Genomic DNA, 21188 nt, shown 5'->3' with positions numbered 1-21188 from the left:
GGGAAATTAGGTTAAGGGATAGGTCAGTAGAGATGCAGTGGCAGTTTAAATCAAGAGTAAACGTTTTAAATTGAGGGAAGGCAAATTTTACAGAACTAAGAGGTGATTTGGCAGAAGTGGACTGGACACAACTACTTGAGGAGAAATCAGTGGCAAGCCAGTAGGAGGCACTAAAAAAGTGAAATTCTACGGGTACAATGCAGACACGTCCCCTCAAAGAAAAAGGGTGGCACTGCCAAATTTAGAGCCCCTGGTTACCTAGAAGTATACGGGGCAAGATAAAGCAGAAAAAGAAAGCTTATGACTGACACAGAAAACAAAATACTGCAGAAAGCCTAGAGGAGTATAGAAAGTACAGGGATGACGTAAAAAAGGAAATAAGGAAAGCAAAGAGAGGGCATGAAAAAATATTAGCTAGTAAGATTAAAGAAAAGCCAAAGATGTTTTATCAGTACATTAAGAACAAGAGGATAGGTAAGGAAAAGATGGGACCTATCAGGGATGATAAGGGTAACTTGTGTGTAGAAGTAGAGGATGTGGGTAGGGTTTTAAATGAATATTATGTCTCACAAAGGAAAGGGATGATCCGGACGTAGTAGTTAAAGAGGAGAGGTGTGAAATATTGGATAAGGTAAACATAACGAGAGAGGAAGTACTAGAGGGACTGGAATCCATGTCCTCTCGTTCTTGAACTCTCCGCTAGAGGAAACAGGTACTTCCTGTCTACTCTATCTGAGCCCCTCATAATTTTGGACACCTCAATCAAGTATCCCCTCAGCCTCCTCTGCTCCAAGGAAAACAACCCCAGCCTATCCAATCTCTCCTCGTAGCTGCAATTTTCTTAAAAGAAGTGGTAGTAGAGATAGTAGATGCATTGGTATTACTTTTCCAAAATTCCCTAGATTCCCTAGATATGGTCCCATCAGATTGAAAAATAGTGAAGGTAACTCCTCTATTCAAGAAAGGAGAGAGACAGAAAGCAGGAAACTACAGGCCAGTTAGCTTAACATCTGTCATAGGGAAAATGCTAGAATCTATTATTAAGGAGGTTATAGCAGGGCACTTAGAAAATCTCAATGCAATCAGGCAGAATCAACACGGCTTTGTGAAAGGGAAATCCTGTTTGACTAATTTATTCGAGTTCTTTGAGGAAGTAACAAGCAATGTGGATAAAGGTGATCCTGTGGATGTGGTGTACTTGGATTTCCAGAAGGCTTTTGACAAGGTGCCACATCAAAGGCTACTACACAAAATAAGAGCTCATGGTGTAGGGGGTAACATATTAGCATGGATAAAGGATTGGTTAGCTAACAGGAAACGGAGAGTAGGCATAAATAGGTCATTTTCAGGTTGGCAAGATGTAACGAGTGGAGTACCACAGGGATCAGTGCTTGGGCCTCAACTATTTACAATCTATGTCAATGACTTGGATGAAGGGACCGAATGTATGGTTGCTAAATTTGCTGATGACACAAAGGTAGGTAGGAAAGTAAGTTGTGAAGAGGACATAAGGAGTCTACAAAGGGATATAGATAGGTTAAGTGAGTGGGCAAAAATTTGGCAAATGGAGTATAATGTGGGAAAATGTGAACTTGTCCACTTTGGCAGGAGGAATAGAAAAGCAGTGTATTATTTAAATGGAGAGAGATTGTAGAACTCTGAAGTACAGAGGGATCTGGGTGTCCTAGTACATGAATCACAAGAAGTTAGTATGTAGGTGCAGCAAGTGATTAGGAAGGCAAATGGAATGTTGTCATTTATTGCAAGGGGAATGGAATATAAAAGTAGAGATGTTTTACTACAGTTGTATAGGGCATTGGTGAGACCACATCTAGAATACTGTGTGCAGTTTTGGTCTCCTTATTTAAGAAAGGACATAATTGCTTTGGATGCAGTTCAAAGAAGGTTGACTCGACTGATTCCTGGGATTTGTAAACAATTTTACAACACCAAGTTATAGTCCAGCAATTTTATTTTAAATTCACAAGCTTTCGGAGATTTTCTCCTTCCTCAGGCAAATGTTTCAAGATCTCCTTGAAGCCTACGCATTTATACATATTGAACAATAATACATGGTGTTTACAGACTGCCCCTGCAACTGCCCATTGCCAAGGCAATCACCGTGTTCAGACAGAGAGGTGTTACCTGCAGAACCTCCGAATACACATTCAACAAAAAAACAAACAGGGAAAAAAAACAGAGAAAAAAAAAACACAGAGAGAGGCAGAAACATCCGGAAGGCAGAGAGAGCCAGCAAATGACCCATTATATTAAAAACAGATAACATTTGTTCGCTGGTGGGGTAACGTGTAGCGTGACATGAACCCAAGATCCCGGTTGAGGCCGTCCTCATGGGTGCGGAACTTGGCTATCAATTTCTGCTCGACGATTTTGCGTTGTCGTGTGTCTCGAAGGCCGCCTTGGAGTACGCTTACCCGAAGGTCGGTGGATGAATGTCCATGACTGCTGAAGTGTTCCCCGACTGGGAGGGAACCCTCCTGTTTGGCGATTGTTGCGCGGTGTCCGTTCATCCGTTGTCGCAGCGTCTGCATGGTCTCGCCAATGTACCATGCTCTGGGGCATCCTTTCCTGCAACGTATGAGGTAGACAACGTTGGCTGAGTCACAGGAGTATGAACCATGCACCTGGTGGGTGGTGTCATCTCGTGTGATGGTGGTATCTGTGTCGATGATCTGGCATGTCTTGCAGAGGTTACCGTGGCAGGGTTGTGTGGCGTCGTGGACGCTGTTCTCTTGAAAGCTAGGTAGTTTGCTGCGAACGATGGTCTGTTTGAGGTTGGGTGGCTGTTTAAAGGCGAGTAGTGGAGGTGTGGGGATGGCCATAGCGAGGTGTTTGTCCTCATTGATGACATGTTGAAGGCTGCGGAGAACATGGCGTAGTTTCTCCGCTCCGGGGAAGTACTGGACGACAAAGGGTACTCTGTTGGTTGCGTCCCGTGTTAGTCTCCTGAGGAGGTCTATGCGATTTTTTGCTGTGGCCCGTCGGAACTGTCGATCGATGAGTCGAGCGTCATATCCCGTTCTTACTAGGGCGTCTTTCAGCGTCTGTAGGTGTCCATCGCGTTCCTCCTCGTCTGAGCAGACCCTGTGTATTCGCAGGGCCTGTCCATAGGGGATGGCCTCTTTGACGTGGTTAGGGTGGAAGCTGGAAAAGTGGAGCATCGTGAGGTTGTCCGTGGGCTTGCGGTAGAGTGAGGTGCTGAGGTGCCCGTCTTTGATGGAGATTCGTGTGTCCAAGAAAGAAACTGATTCTGAGGAGTAGTCCATGGTGAGCTTGATGGTGGGATGGAACTTGTTGATGTTATCGTGTAGTCTCTTTAGTGATTCCTTGCCGTGGGTCCATAGAAAGAAAATGTCGTCGATGTATCTGGTGTATAGTGTTGGTTGGAGGTCTTGTGCAGTGAAGAAGTCCTGCTCGAACTTGTGCATGAAAATGTTGGCGTATTGGGGTGCGAATTTGGTCCCCATGGCTGTTCCGTGTGTTTGGGTAAAGAACTGGTTATCGAAGGTGAAGACATTGTGATCCAGGATGAAGCGGATGAGTTGTAGGATGGCTTCCGGAGATTGGCTGTTGTTGGTGTTGAGTATTGATGCTGTCGCAGCGATGCCGTCATCGTGGGGGATACTGGTGTATAGTGCCGAGACGTCCATCGTGGTGAGAAGTGTTCCTGGTTCAACTGGTCCGTGGGTACTGAGTTTTTGTAGGAAGTCTGTAGTGTCACGACAGAAGCTGGGGGTTCCCTGTACGATGGGTTTCAGGATGCCCTCGATGTATCCAGAGAGGTTCTCACACAGGGTTCCGTTGCCTGATACGATGGGACGTCCGGGTGAGTTGGCTTTGTGTATCTTTGGGAGGCAGTAGAAGTCTCCCACGCGGGGATTACGTGGGATGAGAATCCGTAGGATGCTTTGAAGGTCTGGATCGAAGGTCTTGATCAGTTTGTTGAGCTGGTGGGTGTGTTCTTTGGTCGGATCTGCGGGTAACCGTCTGTAGTGTTCCTGGTTGTCCAGTTGTCGGTATGCTTCTTTGCAATAGTCTGTTCTGTTCTGTATGACTATGGCTCCTCCTTTGTCCGCTGGTTTGATGACGATGTTGCGGTTGGTCTTGAGAGCGTTGATGGCGTTGCGTTGTGCTCGGGTGACATTCTGGACTGTCTTCTGAGTGCGGCTGATGAATCTGGCATTGACGCATTTCCTGACAGCTTGAGCATACATGTCCAGCTGAGGGCAGCGACCCTCCGGAGGAGTCCAGTTTGACTCTTTCCTCTTCGGTTGCTGTACCGCGGATCCCTCTGTCTGCTGTTCCGGATCGTCGATTGTCTCATTGGGTTCGCTGCTGAAATCTTGGGGTTTGTGGTAGAATTCCCGGAGCCTCATTCTCCTGATGAATTCCTCTGTGTCCGCCGCGAGACTAGTGGGGTCCATTTTGGTAGTGGGGCAGAAATTGAGCCCTCGGCTGAGAACTTCGATTTCGTCTGGTTGAAGGGTGTGGTCGGATAAATTGACAATAGACTTCCCTGTGGTTGCAACCGTGGTACCAGGGGAAGCTTGGTCGTTGCTGGTGGTGATGCCGAGTTTCTCAAGCTTCCTGCTCTTGGTTTTCATGTAGGCAGCGTAGTTCCGTTGCCTCGTCTGTTTGGCGGTATAACGTAGCTGGTCTGCTGTGTCCTGAGTACAGGTTGAGAGTATGGACTCTATCTTGGTTTCGAGGTTGTGGCGTCTGCTGTAGAGTTGGTGTATGAGATGGTTGCGGAGTGTGCGAGAGGTACGGCGGCAGAGTCTCTCAGCGTAATCCGAGTTGTATGTGGACTTGAGTGGGTTCGTGATCTGGAGTCCTTTCGGGATCTTGTCTGCTTTCTTGCAGCTCTGTAAAAACTTGATGTCTGTGTCTAAATGCGCGATCTTCTTGGATATCCTTTCCACTGTGAGCCGGCAGTTTGTGGTGTCGATGGTAGTCATGATGTGGAGATGCCGGTGATGGACTGGGGTTGACAATTGTAAACAATTTTACAACACCAAGTTATAGTCCAGCAATTTTATTTTAAATTCACAAGCTTTCGGAGATTTTCTCCTTCCTCAGGCAAATGTTTCAAGATCTCCTTGAAGCCTACGCATTTATACATATTGAACAATAATACATGGTGTTTACAGACTGCCCCTGCAACTGCCCGTTGCCAAGGCAATCACCGTGTTCAGACAGAGAGGTGTTACCTGCAGAACCTCCGAATACACATTCAACAAAAAAACAAACAGGGAAAAAAAACAGAGAAAAAAAAAACACAGAGAGAGGCAGAAACATCCGGAAGGCAGAGAGAGCCAGCAAATGACCCATTATATTAAAAACAGATAACATTTGTTCGCTGGTGAGGTAACGTGTAGCGTGACATGAACCCAAGATCCCGGTTGAGGCCGTCCTCATGGGTGCGGAACTTGGCTATCAATTTCTGCTCGACGATTTTGCGTTGTCGTGTGTCTCGAAGGCCGCCTTGGAGTACGCTTACCCGAAGGTCGGTGGATGAATGTCGGTGGATTCCTGGGATGAGGGGGTTATCTTATGAGGAAAGGTTGGACAAGTTGGGCCTGTATACACTGGCGTTTAGAAGAATGAGAGGTGATCTTATTCAAACATATAAGATCCTGAGGGTACTAGAAGGGGTAGATGCTGAAAGGATGTTTCCCCTTGTGGGAGAGACTTGAACTAGGGACCACAGTTTAAAAATAAGGGGTCTCCCATTTAAGACGGAGATGAGGAGAAATTTTTTCTCTGAGGGTCGTGAGTCTGTGGACCTCCCTTCCCCAGAGAACGGTGGAGGCTGGGTCATTGAATATTTTTAAGGCTGAGTTAGATAGATTCCTGATTAACAAGGAAGTCAAAGGTTATAGTGGGTAGACGGGAAAATAGGGTTGAGGTCACAATCAGATCAGCCACGATCTTATCAAATGGCAGAGCAGGCTCGAGGGGCCGAATGTACATTCGTATGTTCGTCTAGGTATATAAAATTATGATGGGACTAGACAGAGTGGATAGGGAGGTCCTATTTCCCTTAGCAGTGGGGTCAGTGACGAGGGGGCATAGGTTCGAAGTATTTGGTAGAAGGATTAGAGGGGAGATGAGGAGAATTTTTTTCACCCAGAGGGTGGGTGGGATCTGGAACTTATTGCCTGAAAGGGTGGTAGAGGCAGAAACCCTCAACTCATTTAAGAAGTACTTGGAAGTGCACTTGAAGTGCCATAACCTACAGGGCTACGAACCAAGTGCTGGAAAGTGGGATTAAACTGGAGAGCTCTTTTTCGGCCGGCACGGACACGATGGGCGGAATGGCCTCCTTCTGTGCCATAACTTTCTATGATTCTATGAAGGGAATATAATATAATATAAAAGCTACTAGTAAGGGCTATTATAAGCGCACAAAAAGTAAAAGATTAACAGAGAGTGGGACTACTTAGGGATAAAACGGACCCTAAGGAATAATATATTAAATATTTTGTATTTACAAAATTTTTACAAATGAAGGTGAAAGTGTGTGTATTCGTGGAGGATATGGAACAATTCAACCAAACTATCTGTACAAAAGGAGTTGGTTCTGAAAAAATTAGCAAATGGGGAGCATTTAAAATAATTTGGCAGGGAGAACCAGGAGGTAGCAGCAGAGAGGAGAGACAAGGTGCATAGAAAACTAGGAGGGACAAATAGCAACAGAATAAAGAATCATGTAGAAAGAGCAGGAATTAGATGGAGGAAAAAAGCAAAATAGATTAGCATGATGTTGGAGTGCATGTGTGTTACATACGAACATACAAATTAAGATCAGGAGTGTAGGCCATTCAGCCCCTCGAGCCTGCTCTGCCATTTGATAAGATCATGGCTGATCTGATTGTGACCTCAACCCTATTTTCCCGTCTACCTACGATAACTTTTGACTTCCTTGTTAATCAGGAATCTATCTAACTCGGCTTTAAAAATATTCAATGACCCTGCCTCCACCGCTCTCTGGGGAAGGGAGGTCCACAGACTCACAACCCTCAGAGAAAAAATTTCTCCTCATCTCCGTCTTAAATGGGAGACGCCTTATTTTTAAACTGTAGCCCCTACCCAGCTACCCCTTCCAGTACCCTCAGGATCTTATATGTTTGAATAAGATCACCTCTCATTCTTCTAAACTCCAGTGTATACAGGCCCAACTTGTCCAACCTTTCCTCATAAGATAACTCCCTCATCCCAGGAATCAGTCGAGTGAACCTTCTCTGAACCGGCTCCAAAGCAATTATGTTCTTTCTTAAATAAGGAGACCAAAACTGCACACAGTATTCTAGATGTGGTCTCACCAATGCCCTGTAGAACTGTAGCAAAACATCTTTACTTTTATATTCCATTCCCCTTGCAATAAATGACAACATTCCATTTGCCTTCCTAATCACTTGCTGTACCTGCATACTAACTTTTTGTGATTCATGTACTAGGATACCCAAATCCCACTGTTCCTCAGAGTTCTGCAATCTCTCTCCATTTAAATAATATACTGCTTTTCTATTCCTCCTGCCAAAGTGGACAAGTTCATATACTCCATCTGCCAAATTTTTGCCCACTCACTTAACCTATCTATATCCCTTTGCAGACTCCTTATGTCCTCTTCACAACTTACTTTCCTACCTACCTTTGTGTCATCAGCAAATTTAGCAACCATACATTCGGTCCCTTCATCCAAGTCATTGATATAGATTGTGAATAGTTGAGGCCCAAGCACTGATCTCTGTGTCACTCCACTCGTTACATCTTGCCAACCTGAAAATGACCCATTTATGCCTACTCTCTGTTTCCTGTTAGCTAACCAATCCTTTATTCATGCTAATATGTTACCACCTACACCATGAGCTCTTATTTTGTGCAGTAGCCTGTTAATGTGAGGACTATTACAAATAAGGTTGATGAGCTGCATATAGGCCAAGTTGTCACATTGGGTTATGATATAGTGGCTATAACGGATACCTGGCTTAAACATGGGCAGGAATGGGAACTAAACATTCCTGGCTACAATGTATTCTGGGGGGATAGGGAAGGAAAAGAGAAAGGAGAGGGGATGGCATTATTGATCAAGAATAATAATACAGTTCCACAGAGGGATGATATACTAGAGGTTCAAAGACGGAATCTATTTGGTTAAAGTTAAGGAACAGAAAAGGAGCTATTACATTGCTGCGTGTTTATTATAGACCCCCAAGGAGTGAGAGAGAGAGAGAGTAGCAAATCTGTAGGCAAATTTCAGAGAAATGTAAAAATAATAGAGCAGTAATAGTAGGGGACTTCAATAACCTTAAATAGACTGTGGAAAAAAACAGTGTAAAGGGCAAAGAGGGTGAAGAATTCCTAAAATGTGTACAGGAGAATTTTCTTAATCAGTACATTTCTATCCCAGTGAGGAAAGAAGCAGTGCTGGATCTAGTTCTGGGGAATGAAGTAGGCAAGTGGAGTGTTTCTGTGGGAGTAATAGTAATCATAATCTAATTAAGTTTAAAGTAGTTACGGAAAGGAGCAAAGAAAAATCAAAAGTGAAAATACCCAACTGGAAGAGAGCCAATTTTATTGGTTTGAGAAGGGATCTAGCATAGGTGGACTGGAAACAAAGATTGGCCAAGAAAACAGTGAATGAACAATGGCAGGCCTTCAAGGCTGAAATAGTTGGTACATACCAAGCATATTCCTACAAGGAGGAAGGATAGGGCATCCAAATCTAGAGCTCCCTGAATGACAAAGGAAATAGAGGGTAAAATAAAATAGAAAAAGGAGCTTTATGCCAATTGTCAGATACAGAATACAATAGAGTACAGGCAGAATACAGATAGTGCAGGGGGGGAATTGAAAAAGGATATTGGATAGGATTAAAAATAGATAGAAAGGAGGTACTAAATAGGTTGGCATCACTCAAAGTTAACAAGTCACCCTGTCCAGATGGGATGCATCCTAGGTTACTGAGGGAAGCAAGAGTGGAGATAGGAGAAGCTCTGACCACAATCTTCCAATCCTCCTTGGATTATGGGAGTGGTGCCAGTGGACTGGAGGATTGCAAATGTTACCCCCCACCCCACCCCATTCAAAGAAAGGGAGAGGGATAAACCTGGTAACTACAGGCCAATCAGTCTAACATCATTGCTGAGAAAACTACCAGAGACCATTATCAAGGACAAAATTAATTCTCACTTGGAGAAGCATGGGTTAATAAGGGACAGCCAGCACGGATTTGTTAAAGGCAAATAGTGTCTGACTAACCTGATTGAGTTCTTCGATGAAGTACCAGAGAGGGTTGATGAAGGTAGTGCAGTAGATGTTGTATATATGGACTTTCAAAAGGCATTTGATAAAGTACCACATAACAGACTTATTCGGAAAATAGAAGTGCATGGGATTAAAGGGACGGTGGTAACTTGGGTACGTAATTGGCTAAGGGATAGGAGACAGAGAGTAGTGGTGAATGGATATTTTTCTGACTGGAGAGAAGTATGCAATGGGGTCCCTCAGGAATTGGTATTAGGACCATTGTTTTTCTTATATATAAATGACCTGGACTTAGATATAGGGAGTACAATTTCGAAGTCTGCGGATGGTACAAAACTTAGCAATGTAGTAAATAGTGAGGAGGATAGTAGAAGATTTCAGGAGGACGTGGACAGACTGGTGAAATGGGCAGACACAGGGCAGATGTAATTTAATGCGGATAAGTGTGAAGCGATGCACTTTGGGAGGAACAACAAGGAGAGGCAGTATCATCTAAATGGTCAAAAGCAAAGTACTGCAGATGCTGGAAATCTGAAATAAAAACGGACAAGGGCAGCGCTGTTGTTGTTTGTCGAACAGACCTCTACCTTGCGGAGGCTGAATGCCAACTCTCCAACACCTCCTCCTACCTCCCCCTGGACCATGATCCCACTGCCTAACATCAAGCCGTAGTTTCCCAGACAGTCACTGACCTTATCTCATCTGGAGATTTTTCCCCCATGCCCTCGTAGTCCCCCAACCCTGCACAGCCCGCTTCTACCTCCTGCCCAAGATCTGCAAACAGGACTGCCTCGGTAGATCCATCGTTTCAGTCTGTTCTTGCCCCACGGAACTTATTTCTTCCTATTTCGACTTTTTTTCTCCCCTTGTCCAGCCTCTTCTGACCTATATCCGCGACTTTTACGACACCTTCCGCCACTTTAACAGTTTCCAGTTTCCCAGTCCTTACTGTCTCCTTTTCACCACGGACCTCCAACCCCACCAGGATGGCCTGTGGGCCCTCTGCTTCTTCCTTCAACGGAGGCCCAACCAGTCCCCATCCACCATCACCCTCCTCCGCCTGGCTGAACTTGTTCTTACGTTGAATAGCTTCTCCTTTGACTCCACTCACTTCCTGCAAATAAAAGGTGTTGCTACGGGAACCCAAATGGGTCCCAGCTATGCCTGCCTTTTTGTGGGTTACGTGGAACATTCCTTGTTCCAATTCTACTCGGGTCCCGTCCCTCACCTCTTTTTCCGGTACATTGATGACTGTTTCGGTGCCGTTTCCGGGATTGGGGGAAATATACTGGCATAGATTGAGAATTGGTTGACAGACAGGCAACCGAGAGTAAGAATAAACGGATCTTTTTCCGGGTGGCAGGCAGTGACTAGTAGGGTACTGCAGGGATCAGTGCTTGGGCCCCAGCTATTCACAGTATATATCAATGATTTGGATGAGGGAACTAGATGTAACATTTCCAAGTTTGCAGACGACACAAAGCTGGGGTAGAATGTGAGCTGTGAGGAGGATGCAAAGAGGCTCCAATGTGATTTAGACAAGTTGGGTGAGTGGGCAAGAACATGGCAGATGCAGGATAACGTGGATAAATGTGAGGTTATCCACTTTGGTTGTAAAAACAGAAAGGCAGATTATTATCTGAATGGTGATAGATTGGGAAAAGGGGAGGTGCAACGAGACCTGGGTGTCCTTGTACACCAGTCGCTGAAAGCGAGCATTCAGGTGCAGCAAGCAGTTAGGAAGGCGAATGGTATGTTGGCCTTCATTGCAAGAGGATTTGAGTACAGGAGCAGGGATGTCTTACTGCAGTTATACAGGAACTTGGTGAGACCACATCTGGAGTATTGTGTGCAGTTTTGGTCTCCTTATCTGAGGAAGGATGTCCTTGCCCATGGAGGGAGTGCAACGAAGGTTTACCAGACTGATTCCTGGGATGGCAGGATTGGCGTATGAGGAGAGATTGGGTTGACTTGGCCTATATTCACTAGAGTTTAGAAGAATGAGAGTGATCTCATCGAAACATATAAAATTCTAACAGGACTAGAAAGACTAGATGCAGGGAGGATGTTCCTGATGGCTGGGGAGTCCAGAACCAGGGGTCACAGTCTCAGGATATGGGGTATGCCATTTAGAACCGAGATGAGGAGAAATTTCTTCACTCAGAGGATGGTGCACCTGTGGAATTCTCTACCACAGAAGGCAGTGGAGGCGAGGTCATTAGATGTATTCAAGAAGGAGATAGATATATTTCTTAATGCTAATGGGATCAAGGGATATGGGGAAAAAGCGGGAACAGGGTACTGAGTTAGACAATCAGCCATGATCATTTTGAATGGCGGAGCAAGCCCGAAGGGCCGAATGGCCTACTCTTGCTCCTATTTTCTATGTTTCTATGTTTCCTACTCTCACCCCGAACAGGAAAATTTCATCAACTTTGCTTCCAATTTCCACCTTTCCCTCGCCTACACATGGTCCATCTCCGACTCTTCCCTTCCCTTCCTCAACTTCTCTATCTCCATTTCTGGGGGTAGGCTGTCAACCAATATCCACTATAAGCCTACCGACTCCCACAGATACCTGGATTACACTTCCTCCCACCCCGCTTCCTGTAAGGACTTTATTCCCTTCTCCCAGTTTCTCCGTCTCTGATGCATCTGATCTGACGATGCCACCTTCTACACCAGTGCTTCCGAAATGACTTCCTTTTTCCTCAACCAAGAATTCCCCTCCACTGTGGTTGACAGGGCCCTCGACCGTGTCCATCCCATTTCCCGCACTTCTGCTCTCACCCCTTCCCCGCCCTCCCAGAAACATGAAAGGATCCCCCTTATCCTCACCTTCAACCCCACCAGCCTCCACATTCAACGTATCATTCTCCACTATTTCTGCCACCTCCAGCGCGATCCCACCACCAAACACGTAAAAACATAAGAAATTGGAGCAGGAGTAGGCTATACAGCCTCTTGAGCCTGCTCCGCTGTTCATTAAGATCATGGCTGATCTTCGACCTCAACTCCACTTCCCGCCTGATCCCCATATCCCTTGATTACCTTAGAGTCCAAAAATCTGTCGATCTCTGTCTTGAATATATTCAATGACTAAGCATCCACCCCCCTCCGGATAGAGAATTCCAAATATTCACGACCCTCTGAGTGAAGAAATTACTCCTCATCTCAGTCCTAAATGTTCAACCCCTTATCCTGAGACTATGTCCACCTAGTTCTAGACTGTCCAGCCAGGGGAAACATCCTCTCCCTGTTAAGCCCTCTTAGAGGCCTGCAGATCTTCCCCTCCACATCCCTTTCAGCATTCCGAAGGGACCGTTCCGTCCACAACACCCTGGCCCACTCTTCCATCACCCCCAACACCTGATCTCCTATCCACGGCACATTCCTGTGCAAGCGCAGGAGATGCAACACCTGCCCCTTCATCTCCTCCCTTCCCACCGTCCAGGGCCCCAAACACTCCTTCCAGGTGAAACATCGATTTACTTGTACTGCTTTCAATTTAGTATATTGTATTCGCTGCTCACGATGCGGTCTCCTCTACATTGGGGAGACCAAACGCAGATTGGGTGATCGCTTTGATGAACACCTCTGCTCCGTCTGCAAGCGTGACCTTGACCTTCTGGTCGCTTGCCATTTTAATTCTCTGTCCCACTCCCAATACTGGGTACTGTAGCATAGTGGTTATGTTACTGGACTAGTAATCCAAAAACCTGGACTAATAATCTGGAGACATGAGTTTAAATCCCGCCACGGCAGTTTGGGAATTTAAATTCAGTTAATTAAATAAAATCTGGAATAAAAAGCTACTATCAGTAATGGTGACCATGAATCTACCGGATTGTCATTAAAAACCCATCTGGTTCACTAAGCCCTTTAGGGAAGGAAACCTGCTGTCCTTAGCTGGGACCCACAATGTGGTTGATTCTTAACTGCCCTCTGAAATGGCCTAGCAAGCCACTCAGTTGTACAATCCTGCTACAGAAAGTCATAATAAGAATAAAACTGGACGGACCACGAGGCACCGGCCATGACAAAGGCAAACCAAGCCCAGGACCTGGGGACTTGTGCCAAAATTGGGAGAGCTCTCCCACAGACTAGTCAAGCAACAGTCTGACATAGTCATACTCACAGAATCATACCTTTCAGTCAACGTCCTGGACTCCTCCATCACCATCCCTGGGTATGTCCTGTCACATCGTCAGTGGGATTTGGCAATGGTAATCAAGGAAACCTCCTGCTGATTACCACTTACTGCCCTCCCTCAGCTCCTCCATTTTGAACACCACTTGGAAGAAGCACTGAGGGTAGCAAGGGCACAGAATGTTCTCTGAGTGGGGGACCTCAGTGTCCATCACCAAGAGTGGCTCGGCAGCACCACTACTGACCGAACTGGCCGAGTCTGGAAGAACAGGTGGAGAGAGAATCAACACGAGAGAAAAACCTACTTGACCTCGTCCTCACCAATCTACCTGTCACAGTTGCATCTGTCCATGACAGTATTGGTAGGAGTGACCACCACACAGTCCTTGTGGAGATGAAGTCCTGTCTTCACACCGTCCATTGTGTTGTGTGGCACTACCACCGTGCTAAATGGGATAGATTCAGAACAGATCCAGCAGCTCAAAACTGGGCATCCATGAGGCACTGTGGGCCATCAGCAGCAGCAGAATTGTATTCTACCACAATCTGTAACCTCATGGCCTGGCATTTTCCCCACTCTACCATTACCATCAAGCCAGAGGATCAACCCTAGTTCAATGAGGAGTGTAGAAAAGCATGCCAGGAGCAGTAACAGGCATACCTAAAAATGAGGTGCCAAACTGGTGAAGCTACAACACAGGACTACGTGCGTGCTAAACAGCGGAAGCAGCATTCTATAGACAGAACTAAGCGATCCCACAACCAACGGGTCAGATCAAAGCTCTGCAGTCCTGCCAAATCCAGTCGTGAATGGTGGTGGACAATTAAACAACTAACGGGAGGAGGAGGCTTTGTCAATGACACCTTCCATCACTTTGCTGATGATTGAGAATAGACTGATAGGGCGGTAATTAGCTGGATTGGATTTGTCCTGCTTTTTGTGGACAGGACATACCTGGGCAATTTTCCACTTTGTCGGGTAGATGCTAGTGTTGTAGCTATACTAGAACAGCTTGGCTAGAGGCCATCCTCAATGATGGCAAAGCCCAGCACGTGGGTACAAAAGACAAGGCTGAAGTGTTTGCAACATCTTCAGCCAGAAGTGCCGAGTGGATGATCCATCTCTGCCTCCTCCTGAGATCCCCACCATCACAGAAGCCACCCTTCTGCCAATTCGATTCACTCCATGTGATATCAAGAAACAGCTGAGTGCACTGGATAAAGCAAAGGCTATGGGCCCCGACAACATCCCGGCTGTAGTGCTGAAGACTTGTGTTCTAGAACTAGCCGCGCCTCTAGCCAAGCTGTTCTAGTATAGCTACAACACTAGCATCTACCCGACAAAGTGGAAAATTGCCCAGGTATGTCCTGTCCACAAAAAGCAGGACAAATCCAATCCAGCTAATTACCGCCCTATCAGTCTATTCTCAATCATCAGCAAAGTGATGGAAGGTGTTGTCGACAGTGCTATCAAGCGGCACTTACTCACCAATAACCTGCTCACTATTGCCCAGTTTGGGTTCCACCAGGACAACTCGGCTCCAGACCTCATTACAGCCTTCGTCCAAACATGGACAAAAGAGCTGAATTCTAGAGGTGGGGTGAGAATGACTGCCCTTGACCTCAAGGCAGCATTTGACCGGGTGTGGCACCAAGGAGCCCTAGTAAAATTGAAGTCAATGGGAATCAGGTGGGAAAACTCTCCAGTGACTGGAGTCATACCTAGCACAAAGGAAGATGGTAGTGGTTGTTGGAAGCCAATCATCTCAGCCCCAGGACATTGCTACAGGAGTTCCTCAGGGCTGTGTCCTAGGCCCAACCATTTTCAGCTGCTTCATCAATGACCTTCCCTCCATCATAAGATCAGAAATGGGGACGTTCGCTGATGATTGCACAGTGTTCAGTTCCATTCGCAACCCCTCAGATAATGAAGCAGTCCATATCCGCATGCAGCATGACCAGGACAACATCCAGGCTTAAGCTGTTAAGTGGCAAGTAACATTTGCGCCAGACAAGTGCCAGGCAATGACCATCTCCAACAAGAGTCTAACCACCTCCCCTTGACATTCAATGGTATTACCATCGCCAAATCCCCCACCATCAACATCCTGGGGGTCACCATTGACCAGAAACTTAACTGGTCCAGACACACAAATACTATGGCTACAACAGCAGGTCAGAGGCTGGATATTCTGCAGCGTGTGACTCACCTCCTGACTCCCCAAAGCCAAGGCACCAGTCAGGAGTGTGATGGAATATGCTCCACTTGTCTGGATGAGTGCAGCTCCAACGACACTCAAGAAATTCAACACCATCCAGGACAAAGCAGCCAGCTTCATTGGCACTCCATCCACCACCTTAAACATTCACTCCCTCTACCACCAGCGCACCGTGGCTACAGTGTGTACCATCCACAGGATGCACTGCAGCAGCTCGCCAAGGCTTCTTCGACAGCACCTCCCAAACACGCGACCTCTACCACCTAGAAGGACAAGGGCAGCAGGCACATGAGAACAACACCACCTGCACGTTCCCCTCCAAGTCACCCGCCATCCTGACTTGGAAATATATCGCCGTTCCTTCATCGTCGCTGGGTCAAATTCCTGGAACTCCCTACTTAACAGCACTGTGGGAGTACCTTCACCCCACGGACTGCAGTGGTTCAAGAAGGCGGCTCACCACCACCTTCTCAAGGGCAATTAGGGATGGGCAATAAATACTAGCTTTGCCAGCAATGTCCACATCCCATGAATGAATAAAACAGAAAACTCTGACCTCTGTCCTCTGCCTCCTACACTGTTCCAATGAAGCTCGAGGAGCAGCACCTCATCTTTCGATTGGGCACTTTACACCCTTCTGGACTTAACAATGATTTCAGTAACTTCAGATCATAACCACTTCTCCCATTTTTTCGGACAGCAGGTGCTGGTAATGGTTCTGCTGTTGCCATTTACAGCTCTAGATCCAACTTTTGTTTCTTTACTTGTCCCATTACTGCCCTCTTTTCCTTGCACCATCATCCCTTTTGTCATTTAATCACTTGTCCTCCACACTATCGGAGACCTTCCCTTTTGTTCTTTCCTCCCCTCCCCTCCTTTGCGTAGCTCTGTATTTGCTTAAAAACTGTTTAATCTTCAACTTCTTCCAGTTCTGACGAAAGGTCATCGACCTGAAACGTTAACTCTGTTTCTTTCTCCACGGATGCTGCCTGACTTGCTGAGTATTTCCTGCATTTTCTGGTTTAATAATCTAAATGGTCCTATTTTGAGGGGGAGTACAAGAGCAGAAGGTCCTGGGGGGTGCATATTCACAAATCTTTGAAGGTGGCAGGGCAAGTTGATCAGGTGGTTAAGAAAGCACATAGGATACTTGGCTTTGTAAATAGGGGCATTGAATACAAAAACTGGTTAGACCTCATCTGGAGTGTTGTGTACATTTCTGGGTAGCACACTTTAGGAAGGATGTCAAAACCTTGGAGAGGGTACAGAGGAGGTTTACCAGGATGATACCACGGATGAGGGACTTCAGTTATGTGGAGAGATTGGAGAGAAGGAGTTTTCCTTGGAGCAGTGAAGGTTAGGGGGATATCTAATAGAGGTATTCAAAATAGAGGAGTTTTGACAGAGCAAATAGGGAGAAACTGTTTCTTCTGGCAAGTAGGTTGGTAACCAGAGGTCATAGATTTAAAATATTTGGCAAAAGAACTAGAATGGAAATAAGGAGAATTCTTTTCACCCAGAGAATTGTTAAGATCTGGAACGGACTATCTGAAAGGGTGGTGGAAGCAGATTCCATAGGAACTTTCAAAAGGCAATTGGATGTGTACTTGAAGAGGACTAATTTGCAGGGTTATGTGGAAAAAGCTGGGGTGTGGGATTAAAGTGGACAGCTTTCAAAGAGCTGGCACAGACACGACAGGCCAAATGGCCTCCTTCTGTGCTGTAAGATTCTATGAACTCAAAGGGGATATGTCACCAGACTCGTGGCATGCATCCTAGGCTGTTGAAAGAAGTGAGAGGAAATTGTAGAGGCTTGGGTCATAATTTCAAGGACAACCGGCACGGATTTGTCAAAGGCAAGTTGTCTGTGACAAATGTAATAGAGCTTTTTCACAAGTGACCGTTTGGATAAAGAAATTGCATCAGAGGCCGCAGTCTAAATGAATTTTCAGGTGTTCAATAAAGTGTCTCAAGAGACTTGTTAGATAAATTCATAAGAGGAAATGTACCAGCGTGGATAGAAAGTATTTAATGGCAACCCCCCCTTATGCCCTGCGATCTTTGCCGACCTCACCATGCCCTGCAATCTTTGTCACCTCTCCTTATGCCCCCGATCTTTGCTGACGCCCCCTTATGCCCCACGATCTTAGCCGACGCCCCCTTATGCTCCGCGATCTTTGTCGACCCCCTCCTTCAACCCGCGATCTTTCCCAATTGCTGGAGACCACCCCAATGGGTTTTCCCGTCCCGTGGACGGCCAGCCTGTCAATCTAGCTGGCTGCTGGGTGGGAAACAGAATTAAAAAATGATAATGATTTAACAGTTGGGCCTCCGCCTTCCCACAATTTCTGAGTTTCCCCCCAAAAACATGCTCCCTCGTAAATATCGGAGCCAGAGAGTTTGGCAAGCAGTGCGGAATATACAAGACTTCACAAAGACATGCTAACAGAGATGGGTGAACAGGAAGCAGATGTAATTTAATATGGATAGATGAAGTAATACATTTTGGGAGAAAAAAAACAAGGAATGAGGTGTGTACACTTATTGGAAAGACACTGAAGGGTAAGGATAAACAAAGACCTAGGACTTCAAATACATAATTCTCTGCAAGGGAAACTATAAGACCAATAGAATTTGGGGTTTTATAAATGGGCATAGAGTACAAGAGGGAAGACATGCTGAATTTGTACAAATAATTGGTCAAGCTGCAGTTACAGTACTATGTGCAGTCTTGGGTGCCCTCAATACAGAAAGGACATTGAAACCAAAGAGAGCATACAGTGTAGATTCACCAAAATGATGTCATGGGAAACGATAGTTATTAAGAGAAACTTTAGGAGAAATGACTTTACTCAGAAGATTGTAGGAGCATGGAATGCTTTGCCACAGTGCCTGAAGCATTTTTTAAGGGAAAATTGCATAAATATTTGAAGTAGATGATATAGGGCTATGGTGAGTGAGCAGGACAATGGGATTTGTTTTGGAATGCTCTAGCAAAGAGCAAGCACAGATCAATGGGCCTCCTCCTATGCTGTAAACTTCTATGGTTCTACCTCTGCAATAGACTGCAGATAAAATCCATCTGTTTTACTCCTGAGCTTAGTATAGTCCAAAGCCTTTAAACTAGCATACAAATTGTACTCTATCCTCCACAACAATGGCTCAGAATTTGCTGGGAAAATAACGGCGAGATTAATGCAAATGCCGTTATTAGTCCAGCAATTTGTGGCGAGGAAGCAATACCCTGTGAGTTACGAATTGCCACAAATTGTTAACTGCATTTGCTACCTGTTCACCCATCTCTGTTAGCATGTCTTTAAGTCTTGCATAGTCCCCACTGCTTGCCAAACTCTCTAGCCCTGATAGTTACAAGGGAGCATGTTTACGGGATGGGGGGGGGACTCGGAAATCCCGAGAAGGTGGGAGAGGTCCTGCCGTTAATTGTTAATTGCCACAAACGATTTGCGCCGCTCTGCAATTAGCCTCGTGAAAACAGGAGCTTGCCGGCAACCGCCCCGTGAGTTTCAAGAAATTGCTGCAATTGCACAGGAAATACAAATTAAACTTGCTGCAGAAAGTTACACTACAATAATTACTACATTTCAAAAGTACTTAATTAGCTGTAAAGCATTTTGGAACGTCCTGAGGTTGTGAAAGGCACCATATAAATGTACGTCTTTTTTCTCTTTCTTTCTGAAATAATTTGACTTTAATTCACCCTATTTCCTTCGCTATCGTTCCTGTTTCTTTCTTCATCCTTAAATCTCATTGGTTAAGGATAGACTATTAAACCCATCATTCACCAAGGTCCCAGATGCCCAGTTGACCTCACTGTGCAGTTATCAGCTTGCACTTCCAGTAATTTGCAGCACAAATAAATTTCAAGCTGAAGGGTCAAGAAGAAAATCTAACAGGGAACGCTGCAAGATGCTCCGCTCTGGCAAGTTCTGGGCCAGTGCGATCAAACCAGCCTGTTGGCTCCTAAGAACAGAGCCAGTTTACATTGATCGATACTGAATGTTGAAGTGGAACTATAAATAGCAACAATTCTGAGCTGCTTAAATTTTTACAGCTTATGCTCAAGAATGAGTTTTGCAACAGCACCACTTTCAAAACTAAAAAAACTACAGGTATGTTTAAAGATAATAGATTACTTGAAACAACTAACTGTAGTGATAGGTAAAGCCAATTGCACTTAACAATTTCAGATTACAGTACAAAACAATCCTTGAAGTTAGGTTGCAGTTTATATTTACAATTCATTGTCTGAAATAGCCACTAGGTTCCTTTATTGTAAACAATTTTACAACACCAAGTTATAGTCCAGCAATTTTATTTTAACTTCACAAGCTTTCGGAGGCTTCCTCCTTCCTCAGGTAAATGTTCAGGAGCTCCTCGAAGCCTACGCATTTATACATATATAGGTTCCTTTATGAAAAGGAACTGGCTGGCTAATTTTAGGATTGTGAAATCATTGCAGGCTGAATGAGATTAGAATGCTTTTGCTTTCCCAGTGGCTTTGACCCTGACCACAGCTCATATAGGTTTCTGCAGACAACAAATGTTTTTATTGGCCAAAATTTCAGTAAAATATTAATTTAATAATCCAAGATGCCAAAAGCAAGGGATAGAGGTTTTCTTCTCCCTCCTACCAGGAGGTGAGGCCATTTGCTAATACTTTTATCAGTAGTCATGTGCTCAGTAAGGTGTGGCAGCTAAATCTAAGTTCATGGAGAAGTGCAAAGTACTTTATTGATAAATATGCCAAATGGATTTTTGCAGTCTGGGAACAGTAGGTGTGGGCTGTTTGCACAACCTTATGATTTGCTCAACTTTCCAGGGAGTTGTAAAGTTTTTTTAAAACTTCACATTTCAGCTTCTTTATAAACCTTTGAAACTGGCAATGTTTTTGGTTCCTTTAAAGAGCAAGGAATTTTTTAAAAATCATGTATTGCAAGGCAAGTAATACCTAGCAATGCAACATTTGCTGGGTAGCTAGGCTAGAGAAAAAAAAACAAAATGCAACTTTAAGTCAATCCACATATATGATGGATCAGTTGTAAAGTTCACACAAGGGCAGAACCAATTCACTGTTGACCTATCCTCTACATAATCAAGTATTTAATTTCCATGGTATTAAAAGATCAGATTTATCATAAGGCTTTAGTTTAACTTAAAATCTGACAATGCTTTAAATAAATTACAAAATGTCCCATAATTTTGCAATGCAGTTCTAATGAGTTTATAACCATTCCCAAAGTTTGGGGATTACAACTGAATTCCTAACCATGTAACAGCTACTGTACAACAAAAAAAAGCTGTAAATGTTGAAAATCCATAGCAAGGCAGTCAACATTTAAGAGAAGCAAATTTATATGGATAAAGGAACAGCAACTGGTCTAGGTAAAGGAACAGCAACCGGTCTAGGTAAAATACTAAGTGTCAGACATAACATTCTCAACTGTATCAACCCCACTCCAAAGACTTGAGCAGTCCAGATTGACACTTCAGTGCAGGATGAGGGAATGC

At 44.9% G+C, this 21188-nt stretch overlaps 1 protein-coding gene across 2 annotated transcripts in view; it reads left to right on the top strand.

Moving 5' to 3' along the window:
• The window catches only part of nme7 (NME/NM23 family member 7), a 215414-nt gene that overhangs the window by 193428 nt on the left and 798 nt on the right, over window positions 1-21188 (top strand). The gene's annotated exons all lie outside the window — the stretch shown is intronic.

This window comes from Heptranchias perlo, chromosome 11, assembly GCF_035084215.1.
Source record: "Heptranchias perlo isolate sHepPer1 chromosome 11, sHepPer1.hap1, whole genome shotgun sequence".
Lineage (NCBI taxonomy): Eukaryota > Metazoa > Chordata > Chondrichthyes > Hexanchiformes > Hexanchidae > Heptranchias > Heptranchias perlo.
Note: the sequence above shows the minus strand (reverse complement) of the source record. Positions and strands in the feature narration are given on the sequence as shown.